Raw genomic sequence first — 13,018 nt, 5'->3', positions numbered from 1 at the left:
GGGATAGCCTAGGACCAGTTAACAAATTAAAGTTCGTGAGCTCAAAGAGTTCCGCCAAACTTTAGTATCATGGGCAGTAGTACGTTAGGTCGTAAGTTGTAGGTTCGTGATCCAATTCCACACAGTTGGTACTCGGTACCAACATGACCTGAACCCCGGTCGTGCTCTCCAGATCGTTTGTTATACTTTTGCGGTTCGCCAACGCTACCAGTTGTTCCGTGTACAATTGCGGACCTAGATACCGTAGGTAGCTAGGACCTTAATAATGTCTAAGTTCGTGGGAAAACCTTGCATTACATTAGAGATGCTTTTAACTAGAACTTTTTTTGCATAAGAATGCATTTTTTATTTTTTGTAAGTTGAACATTATTGTATTACATGATTGTGTTGATATATTGCCAATTCTAATCGCTATAATGACCAGTATCTTGCTGAATATTATCCGTACTTACATTGCCGTGTTCAAACAATATCGTTTGTTAACTTGTAGCAATTATTCAGTCGCTAATAAAATACATTACTAACATAACATTAACTCATAGTTATTACTCTCTATTCGTTAAATTGAAAGCCTATTACAAAGCCTTCGAAACATTATTGAAATATATATTCGAATATGAAATAATGCCTAATATAAACATTTAGATTTAATATTTCATACGGATAATTGTCGCGTGCAGATACGACGGTACATGTTAATTTATATTCAACAGTTATTGTGAAGCAAATATTTGAATTCTGTTTTTGACCCTTTATAGTAATACTTTGTAGTATCTTAAATATGAACTAATTATGCGAGATAATTCTAATTAATATTTTTTGTGTAAAGTAGCGATTATTAGCTTTATTTTCGAGACTTGTATCGATTACAATTTGTTTTGTTGAATAAAAATTGTACCCGTTTACTATGCGTTGATGTCTTTTGTTAGCGTGATTTCTGAACTAGTAACTTAACGTGTCAGCGATTTTCTTTTTAATTTGGTTTTCTCTTTTGCATTAATTTCGAGTTTTATCCATTACAGTGCAGTGTAATATAAGAAATTACATTATTTATAATATTAGTTTTTTTAGTAATTTTCCACGAGTAAATGCTAATTTCAAGTAATTTGCAAAGTTTATGGATAGAATTTTAAAACGATGGGTTAAATGATAAATCTACTCGCCAAGGGAACCAAACGAAGCGACTCTAAATATAGCGCAGTGCCATTATTGCTATATGCGCATCGGAGCTTATCGCTCTATACACGATTGAAGACAAGCTCGCGCGCATGAGCGCAAAAACCTTCCTATACATACCCTAACGGTACGCAATACACACTTCTCATTTTTCTACGTTATCAACATTATTTTTTTACTCACTACTGCAATCTTCTTGAGAACTTTTAATTTGTAGGCTTTGGAACTTCCGGCAATAATTTGCAGGAAAAATTAGAAAAGTAAACAAATGCTTGTAACTGGGGTCATTTAACTTTACTTTGCTTTTTTAGTGTTTTGCTGTATATTAGGGATTATAATAATTTTAGTCTAAACTTTCGCAATAATTACACTTTCTTCAATAAACTATTTCTAGAAATACACATTGGTCTCAGTATATTTTTAGAGTTACATAAAATGTTGCACTCTGTGGGTCCAGCGTACAACCACTATAAAATAATAAATAAACCAGTTTATTGAACAGGATCACCTGACTCCACTCAGATGTCCAGGACTCCGACTGGGAAAATATTTTCTACAACATTTTTAAAATATCTCAAAAACCTTGTTTGTGAAGAAAATATTCTTATTATATTTAGAACATACCTTATTAGGGCTATGGGAAGGATAGTTGATATGTTAGCGTCACGTGATATTATAGTTCAAACAAATTTCAACACGCAGTTCATGAACTTTTCACTGTTCGTATATCACAGGCGGTCGCACAGTCCTCGGGATGAGCGCGCACGATGGTCGCGAGTAGTGTCGCGGCCACTCTCGACGAGACACTGAACTTGCCAGAGTGCGCCCCAACGGTTATAACATAACACGTCTGACGTAACCTTAACCTTGCAAGAAGAAGAGGAACGAGCCGCCGAAGGACGGAGAGAGAGAGCGATAGTTTCGAGAGAAAGGGAGAGATGGCCGGACGCGCGGACACCGCGGACCGGGCGTCGCGCGCCGCCGGCCGCTCGCCGTCAGACCCCATCCCGCTTCCCATACACTACGCTGATAATATTTATCTTTCACACTACTGTTTGATTATTATGTATTTTAACAAATTGGGAAATTTATGACACCTCACCAAAGCTATCTTAAAAGCTTTGTATTTGATTTTAATGGAAAACGTCAATGGAGCTTAAAATAAACAGGCGCACCCAAATTATACAAGGAAATGAGACTCTGAACGTGAACGACTTGATGCATGTGAATTCAAACAACATCAAATTATGGGAAAAAACTGTAATGAAGACATCCTATCGTCCGATGATTGCCGCTTATTATCAAGGTCCTCTTAGCAATTTACATAAACAATACAAGTCGTGCGTCAATTAGCAACTGCACGGTTTGTGGATCGCTCATTATACTAACAATTTCTGGTTACAACAACCTCAAATATACGCTTTGTCGTATAATAAAGTTGTAATATAACCAGGCAAATTAATATTGATGGCCCTTATACCTTCATACATTAACATTGAATCTAAAGCTCACATTAAAACTGAAGATATATAACTGTAACTTAACCTTATAGGACCCCAAGACAAAAAAGAACTTAAGATTGAATACATTCTTGAAACAATAATAAAACAATCCGTTAATACGCTTGGCGATACCAGTTTACCACGATCTATTATTCATAGTTGTCAATAACCAAGCAAGGATCACTCGGTCACATCGATCTTGCAAAGGTCCCCGAATCGTAACGGTAATCTGAATCGCATGTAGATACATACTTAGTTAAGTAGTTGTGTTTTTCTCTGGGTGGAAGACACTGGTAGGTAGGTATCTGACACTAACTGCCGCTATAAAATGTTCATCATCATCAATCATATTTTGAGGTGATTTTAACAATTTATTTCAAAGTATCTATCATAATTTGACTTTTCTGCCACCTTGCTTGTACTTGTAGTCCACTGAAGACCATTCAGGATGCTCCATAGAAATTGAAAAATTTGTGGTTTAGGTTAAAGACTACGAAAGAAAATCTGAAAATGGGTGATATGGAGAGTAAATGATACTTATTACATAGTGACATACATTAAAGTTAACCATATTAAAATTCTTTATCGATACTGATATATTTGGCAAATACCCAGGAGAAAGAAGATACTACCAAAAAATTCACTTTCGACAACCTAAAAAACGTCAAAAAGTAAGAGGCATTTAAAGAATCTTTAATTGAAATCTAGATTCCGTATCTTCCTTTCTACTGTTTAGAATACTATTTATGTCGAAGTTGTCAGTTACAGACAGGATTATTGCACTACTTAGTAATAGTTATGGGCCTGACCCAAGGTTAGAAGACTAGTTTACATTTCTACGAATACGACTCATGTGAAAACTTAAAGCGTGCGTGTATAATTATAAACGTGCGTGCTATGAAGTGATCTGTTTGCTAAAGCCGAAATATAACCTACTTTTAGTAACCGACTTATTTAATTGACTAGTTGGCTCTAATTACTAATAATAACACTACAAATAATATGCTAGATCTCATCTCGTTATACTTTGAATTTACGATAATGCGAATGATGATACCTGGTCCCGATCTGCATAAAATTCTAGTCTTGTTAGTCTAAGGGAAAATTTACTCTGTAGTAAAATCTTAGAGTGTTTTCTAAAGAAGTTTAAGGATAATAAATTTTCTCCAATAAAAATAAGTATTTTGCAAATCCATAAACCTTTTGAAATCGGAAATCGAGACATTTTTTTTTTGTTTTGGGTCCCTCAAACTTACACTTACTTACCTTAACCTAAATCAATGACAATTATTTCAATAACCATTATTCTATTGCTAACCAGAAAATCGAATTAAAATTCTTTCATCCAATATCTGGTTTGGTAACCGCAATAGCAATAAAGCCAATGAAAACGTCAAACATAAAGTATGCGTAAACAGTGGCACTGAACCCATTTCTTATAGACCGCACATGATCCCATTTCCGTCAGGTGATTACACGAGTGCTGGGCAACATAGTTGGTTAAAGGAAAGTCTATACTCTCCTAATGGATTAACCATTGCGATTGCAAAGTATCGACTTTCATTTAATCCTAAAGGCCTGCACAGATGGTCGACTATAAAGATTATCGGAATTTACATTCATCTATAAATTTATCGTCTTTGATTATACTTTTATCCTTTTAAATTAATGGTTGAGTAAATATAAATTTTCTTTTAATGTGCCTATTATTATTTTTATTTTATTTTATTCTTGTCATTATGATATTATAGCAACCACTATAATTATTATCTAACAGACGATTATTGTCATTATACAATTCAATTATAAATCTGCTTATCTTCTCATCGAAGTTCACATCGCAGAAATAACGATGAGTTTGTGTAAAGTTAACAACGATATTTTCTTGTATAAAAGTTTAATTTTGTGTATAGCAATCAGTTTATTTTATCGTGTGAACAATAATGTTGAACCTATCATCATCGTTATTATTGGTTGAAGTTCATAACTTCTTTCATCTTGAACTTAACAAACGCAACATAAACTATAAATGCTATACCGTAAAGGTAATAAAATAAATTCTACGTTGCTACATTTTTCATTAGAACTACATTTTTTTAAACTGGGTTCATAATTTTGCCTCTAACGTTGTGATTTTCAAAAAACAGAAATGTAGAAAAACATTTAAGACGTTCGCGCCCACGCTCTGTAAGCAAACGTATATCATGAGTCATATTTTATTACACCGCGCTCTATAATACCGACAGGTGAACAAACTAAGTGATATGTATTGTCATATTTCACAGCACTTTACCTTCGGAGCTTACTGCCCACAATATGGCTTGTTGAATATAAATATAAAGAGTTCAATTGTTACTCAAATTGCTCGATCTTTTACTCTCATCTTCGTATTCGTGAATGAAAATGTAAAAGCATTTCGCTTTCAAACGGAACAATTGCAATGTTTTGCCTAATGACATATGGCAAAGAAAAGATTATGTCGACGACCTCCACTTTCTAAGATGTCTGAACTTGAAAATTTATTTATTTAAATTTTTATTTACTTTTCAGTTTCATTGATTTCTTTTTTTTTCGAATAATACTTTCACATGACTTGCTTCAGAGAAATTGGAACCATTAAATTTAAAATAACTCGGTAAGTGTGTGTTGTTTACTAAAACAACGACAGTACAAACGTGTTTTTTGTATTTTATGGAATGTAATGCTAGTCACTGTCTAGTGGTAAAATAAAACACATTCCTAAGTGGTTTCTTCTATTTATAAAAGTACGGGAGAGTTATGATTGACTGGCATAAAACGCCCAAGCTCAAGTCAAATAGTAATCATCCAAGAAACATGTTTGAAATAAATGCTCCTTTTATGACGAACCTAAGACTTCTGCCAAGCCTGAGTCCAATTGGGAATGGAAGTATAGGAGAGGAAATGTTCTGTAATCTAAGTTTATTATGATTAGGTTAATCTATCGGATATTGACTGAATTCAATTACGTATTACACCTAATTTTACATAATGGAAGCATGTCTATTATAATTAATTGTCACTATGGAAACGCCTTAACAGAGTTCCTATGGAGAACGCTTAAGGCCAGGTTATAGGTGGAAAGAGAAATATCGAACATTCAAAGCTATTAGCTATTAAGGTCGCTAAGGTATTCTGGAATCGATTCAAAAATACTAACATTAGTTAAATAAAACGGTTGCAAATAAGGGCGAGGAACAAAAGTGTGTCGACGCGGTTGTTATGGTAGCCAATACACACCCACGCACATGATTATACAAATAAATCTGCGAGCCTACTCTAGTCGAAACATCGTTTGGAAACACTATATTTAGATAAATGTCTCAGATAACTTAGAGATGACTAATCTAGATACCTACTTACAAAACGATTTAGAGCTGCTTGCAGTGATAACGTCAACTTCGAGTCACAGATCATTCGTCATTTGACGTCACGCGGTCTTCTACGCCACTGAGGTATTTAGCGTGCTGGGGTCATTGCGGTCTGTCTATCAATTGTCTATCCACATGATGTTTCTTTTTACCGTAATTACGAGCTCATAATCTTCATTAGTGTGGTCGATTCATCACGGTTTCACATCAGCTCACCAAGTTTCCTCTTTGTCAATTATTACATCATAAAAGAATGTTCCCAAGACTATCTGTAGTTTGTTATGCTTCACATCATATTTCCCGTCTGAGTGCCTATTACGCTCCGGGATATGATGCCACTCACTCAATTATTGGCCGATGATACGTATCTCATTGTTTATTACGTTATGCAATTTTACTTCTGATGAGATAATTTAAAATAATTAAGAACCGCTATAAATATACTTTTCTTATATACTTGCTATATAAATCTTATTTTTATTGGTAGCGGAAGTTTACGATCATTTTAATCGTAATAAAAACTGGAACAGATCCAGCTGGTCTGAAATGAAAACACCTACAATTAAGCGTACCATGAAATTTAATTAAAGAAAACTTGAAATCAAAAAGTCACAAGAATTCTATAATTGATTTGTGCCCACTTCTTCCGTCAGCAATTAAAACTCAGTATGTAATAAATCATACCAACAATTAAATAACAGTCCCTTCAATAGCACAGCAATAAAATATTCTAGTCCTATGATAGATCCGTAATTATGTTCTCATCACACTTAAATTATCAGCTCATAAATGTAACGGTACATTTTATGCCATGCTTATTACCTTAGCAAACATGAATGATTTTGTATAATTTATAACTAATCGTAACGTACAAATTAATTAAGGAAGAGTCGGTTTTTATCGTTGCGGTTCCTACCAGCAGTCGGCTGCTTTGTTCGAAGTTCAGTATTTCATGTTAGCCACGCCTGTAGAACCGATCTCGTGCTAATGTTTTACTATCCGCTTTTATTCCCTTAATATTTCTCGTGGCTGCGCTGAAAGCCTTTAAACCCACAGCATAATAAAGTGCTATATGCCTCTCCAGGCGGAATTGATTAAGATAGGTTATATTTTACGATACGCCTATATGTTTTCTAATCACAGTATATGTGTATGTTGGAAGTCATTGATTTGCAGAACGCATTAGATTGTAAACTATTTCTTTATCACAACGTACAATGATACACGTGTAGTATACTGTTAGGATTTTTGTCTAATTCGGCTTTGTGAACGAATAAATAATCATTTATTATAATTAATTAACCCGTTTGAATAATTTTATTTCCAATAAAATACTGATTCATGTCATAAATATAAGAATATGTGTCAACTTATACTGTCTTAATATAAATTCAAAGCTATCAACATTTCTTGCATATTAAAACTAGGTATTTTGAAATTCTCACCCATAGAGGTGTAAACATTATTTATTAAAATAGTCTGTCTATTTTAAGATATTACCTCCACTTATAAATATTACTCATCCATCGAGATTTCGCGTCAAATAAATTGCACACATTAAAAAGATATTGTTCAATAATGCGGAAACACCACATTTTACAGCTATTCCTTTTATAGAGATTTTTTATTCACGTCTAGAATATAGTCATCGAAAACGTGTCTTTTATTTTGCGATATAAATTATTACATTCCGATGATATTCCATAAAAAAAAACTTGTCGTGTAACTGACAATATGTTTAATGCCCATCCTTACAGTTATAAGCCTTCCCACTTACAGTTCTGTACACTATCTACGCCACACACCACTTAAAATATCATTAACGTATTTTAAAATTTGTACTAAGGTTATTAAACGAGCATCTATAAAGACCAAAGTATATGGAAGGCTACGGGATATATTTTAATGTGCATATAATATACACTGCACAGCGACCGGTTGGATTAACTGATTACAATGTAGACGTTAAGACTTTATAATCATAACTAACAACCTAGCAGTTTTGTGGAGTAAAATTAAGTGTCCCTATTGAGTAGAACGGTGTAGCGGCCTGTTACGCGAATTGTTACATCCTTGCAGCCTAAGCTTTATTATCTAGCTTAACAATGTTGCTACATATTTGTTCCCATTGTAGGCTCAGAAACTCCTTTGCATAACAGCCTCCAAGAATCATGAAAATGTGAAATTCCTTATGAATTATGCTGTTACAAAACGATTATATGTTGTGCAATATCAATTTGTAATAAATATACGGTCTGCTCTAAAACTTTATGGAATGTGGTTTTGTATTGCCTTTTTCTATAAAAGGAAGACGTGGCAAAAATATGTGAAGGACACTATTCACGTTACAAAAGCCGATTGGCAGTTATTTACCCGACACAATAGATTTTTATAGTTTCAAATGTTATAAAAAGATTTAAGACAGGATATATTCAACTTTTTAATAAATTAGTATTAATAATAGGGCTAGGACGAAATTGACTAAATTAACTTTTAAATGTTTCTTTATTTTCAACGTTTTTGACATCAGTATATCTATACGAAATTTAATTCCAAGTCCTATTGCACCGCACCGCCTCCACGCAACTTCAAGTACAGTAGAATGTAATGTATTTAAAATGTAAAATTCCTTAGTACAAAGTCGGACACATGCGCTCTTCGCAAACACTCATAACTATCAATCATGTCGAAAACTTTAAAAGCAATGTTCTGTCACTTGAATTTTTTTTTTATTTCCATGCTCATTTGTTGTTAATTCAGTATACTTAAAGCATATCGTTGCATTGCATCAAAGCCTTTATAAACTATTGTTAAGCACATTTTCAAAATTCGCACCTCCAACATCGACCAGGAACATATTCCCATAACTCTGCGACAATCTCACCAGTTCATCGGGTGTACGGCTGTGCTTTACATTTTCTGTTTGCTTAAAACATTTACAATCGTTCCACGCAGCTTGACAGTTAGAAATCTTTCCCCAGAAACACGTATTATTTATGAAACCCAATGCCAACACTCTCGTATCCTTCACAACTTTTTCTTGTTCTCATTTTCTTTTTAATTTATTCATACCTTTTCCTTGATGGTGTATCTTTTCACACGCTCTCCGAGATTACTCCGTCTGATCTTAATCAACAGATGCGGATTTTTTTATAACTGCTTTATGAACCAGGAAATATTCTAGGCTCTAAAGCATACGATGTAAAATGTAGAACGTACCTTTTTATCTCACAGTAATCATATACGTCTGTAGAACAGAATGGAATACATTTCTTTTGAAAGCTAATTAATAATAAGTATACCTTTGAAATATGACTGCTTTTAGAGGTCCATATTAAATCTTTTTTGTGTCTCAAGAGGTGTTTGAATATGAAATGTAGTGTTAATTCATGAACACATCAATCTTTCACTGTCGGAGCTGGACATAATTACTTGTTTATTTAAGATGAATTGATATTTAATAAAGCATTGCTTTAATACAGTCACGTAAAGGCGTATGAATACACACGGCAATCGATTTCTTTGTGGAACATTGACACGTGAATGCTAATTCTCGAAACAATAAAACATTATGATGTTCTAATTTAATTTATTCCAAGTCGTTTTTTATTACTGTGTTGGTGTTCGACGTTGACGATATTGAATATGGAAAGTTTTTAACTGATAATTTCGAGAAATAAGTAATATCCAACTTCCCATGTTAACTATGGGGCGATAATAATAAAAAATATTTAACTGACATTAATCGTTTGTTTTGTTTTAATTTGAATTAACCGCCCTTTTACTTGAGGGCGAGAAATCATCGATTGTTCCTGTTCCTGCACCTGCTCTTCGAGCTGGAGCCCCAGCAACCTCTTAAGTCTTCAGCGATTCCATATCCGTATCAAGCATTAGCCCTACTGGGCCTCTGTAGTAAACCGCCTTGTAATCGAAAAGGCTTATAGTCCTATTATGTAGACATGCGTCCCATAACGATTAGGTAGCATTATCCAAAAAAAGTAAAGCTTGTTAATGTACTATTTAGATAGAACTACATCTTCAAAATGAGTTTTCCATAAATATGAGCTTAAGTTGCTTAATTTAGTGATTCTGACGTAGCTATTAACCAAGGCAAAATAACCTTCACAATTTTTGTATTCTGTAAACCTACACAAAAATAAAACATTTTAACCGGACAATCAACCATAATTCTCTAAGACAAGCCGCTTTATGGCACCCATATTACGCTTAATTGCGATTGCCAATTAGCTATATTATCGGTTATAGTATCCTTACTCTTAAAACTTTTTTTACAACTGTACTTCTTACAATGGACTATGATAGGTAATGGTTCTATAATTATGCCAGGCAAACACTTAAACACACTCATATTTAAATTACCGTTAAGTTTCGTACAGTCTTCACACCTCTAGGAATATCATGGCGACCAACATTTTATAGCATGTAGTGGTCAGATAATTTTGAAAAAAGAAAACGAAATAAAATGGTGTGCATTAATAGAGTAATTTGAAAAACAAAATACCGATATCCGTGAAAGTACTGCGCTTGAGCTTACTCGAGAATTGCAGGTACGCAAAAAAATTGGCATAGAAAATTTGTGTGTAGTGAACTTTCGGTTTTAACCTAGATATGTAAATTTGTGTGTGGTTTCATTACATTAAAACATAAAATTCGTGCCTACGTTTCCTTGAAGACATAAAAATGAAAATCATTGTCATCATTTTCTGTTTTTATAGTGCCGACAATGCCGAAATATAACATCTATTACTTTAATTATATTTCCACTTTACAGACAATATTGAAATGACCATGTATAGATATTTCGAGCTTTATGTTTATGTTTTATGTCATAGCTGTATGACAGTTATAATAACTTATGAAAGTTATTGTTAAACTTGTCACACATGAATTTATCCCCACCTTTTTACTTGTCTCATTACAAGTGTAATGAATTACACTAATCCTGTGTAAAACTCATCAAAAGAAATTATCCGAATGGGCCACAGTTTATAGAAATTACCGCACACAAGCTTTGAAACACTCATATTACATTTAATATCTTACATAATTACTTCAGTTGTCTTTCGTAATAGCTTTTGCTCGGGGCCTTCTTCATGGGAGCATTGTGGCTACAAAAACCGGTGTCATGCACCCCTTCAATCATAATTATTGTTATTTGCTTCATTTTTCTCATAAACTCATCTCATGTTTTACACCCTGGAATTCTAGTACACATTTATCAACAATCAACCGAGATTAACAACCTATTATAGTAGCAGTATCATCGTGTATTAATCTACCACAACAAGTAAAGAGGTTACGTTTATTTTCTTAGTCCTACTATAATAACTTGTAGAAACTACCGCTCGATGATACACCTAAATCTCACACTCTATTTGTACAGTGACCATCTATAGATATTTACAGTTAACCGCTAATTAAACTTTGTTTGATTTCCTTCAATATGACTCAGCTAGAAAATTGCTTTTATACGATGATGATACGTTACCTATAAAGCCACATTTAATAGTGTACAATTCACAAGTTAGTTCTTATTGGCTTATTATTTTCCCAGATTGATTACTTTTTTGTGTTAGACATTAACTTGATGCCTAAGTTAAGTGGGTTTCAAAATCCAAAATACAGTTACCACATTCTATAAACATCGATACCACGATCGTGTTATATCGTAAACATATGAGATACAAGCGCAAATGAAAGAATTATGAAAACGCTTTAGAGATTGCCGGTGGCTTAGAACACGATGATATTTTATATTATTGCCGTGTTCTATACTTTAAAGAGGTAACTTCTACGAAAATATTTATCTTCATGCCTTATAGAGACATAAAAAGTTTATGTTTACCCACAAATATGGCTATGACTTACAGCCAATCGTCCTAGAATTAGATACCTATACAGATTTATAAGACGGATGACCCCGTTACGAGAAAACATATTAATGTGAAATTGGGACATTAAAATCTTTATCGTAATTTTATTATATTTGCCAACATTAATATATATCACGCCGCACGTAGCTCATGATAAATATTAATATATGAATGATCATATATTTTTTGTGTTCTTATATTAAACTCATTCAAGCAATACAGAGATAGAAATTAACACATATGAAAGCCAGTAAATTAGCGTGTAAAGTATGAAGACATGAATTCATTTTCAAAGCGCCGCCATGTCAGGATACGGGCGGCAAGCCTGTCCTGCACCAAGGTCGTAAATCGCCAGAGACAGAAGTAAACCATTAGTCTCATAATTAGCCAGCTAGCAATGGCTTTAGAACGCGCTTAACTTATAGCCGGGAGGATTAGTTCGTTTTAAAGTTAATGAGAGATGCAGTAACTGAAGCAGACTATTATATTTTCATCACTATAAATTTTACTCCTGCGCTAATACTTATTTATATTTACTGTAAAAGTACACACAGCATGTTAAAATTTTAAATAACTTCCCAATGTAATTTAGTAAGATGAAAGAGTGTACTTAGGATGTATTGCTCGAAAATATCGAAAACGATCACCGAACACACATTTTGAGTTTAAAAAGTGTGAAACTACGGAACTGTAAGATAGCCACGATGTCTGCTGAGAGAAAATGTTTGTAGGATGTGAGTCACATCGTAAAACGAAGTAAATTGACATTACACAGATATTTACATCAAGTTTCTGTTATCGTGAATATTCGCGTTGTGAGAACCAGGACATAATTTAAATTCAAATCAGTAGGTAATGTTGTTATAGCACCCATTCTTATTTTACGACTATTGTCAACTTGTCAACTATATTTGTCGATAGACATCGGCATTCTAGTTTATATTATGTAAATGTATTTCTGTTAATACAATACCCGTTTTTGAGTCGATTTTCACGGTATCTCTGACACCCTCATTGCATGTAGACAGTTGAATGAACATCATTCAAGGCGTATTGT

General features: G+C 33.6%; 2 protein-coding genes across 4 annotated transcripts in view; one reads left to right on the top strand and one right to left on the bottom strand.

Annotated features, from left to right (window-relative positions):
* Positions 1-1,993, bottom strand: part of LOC118270049 (uncharacterized) — a 63,996-nt gene extending 62,003 nt beyond the window's left edge. For both annotated transcript variants that reach the window (XM_035585496.2, XM_050707110.1), the window contains exon 1: positions 1,801-1,993. The gene's annotated coding sequence lies outside the window, so the exon portion shown is untranslated. The remainder of the gene's footprint in view (positions 1-1,800) is intronic.
* LOC118270050 (autophagy-related protein 16-1) overlaps positions 1-13,018 on the top strand; it is a 172,904-nt gene that overhangs the window by 77,456 nt on the left and 82,430 nt on the right. The gene's annotated exons all lie outside the window — the stretch shown is intronic.

The sequence above is a fragment of the Spodoptera frugiperda genome, chromosome 30 (assembly GCF_023101765.2).
Source record: "Spodoptera frugiperda isolate SF20-4 chromosome 30, AGI-APGP_CSIRO_Sfru_2.0, whole genome shotgun sequence".
NCBI lineage: Eukaryota > Metazoa > Arthropoda > Insecta > Lepidoptera > Noctuidae > Spodoptera > Spodoptera frugiperda.
This window is presented reverse-complemented; position numbering and strand designations above follow the sequence as displayed.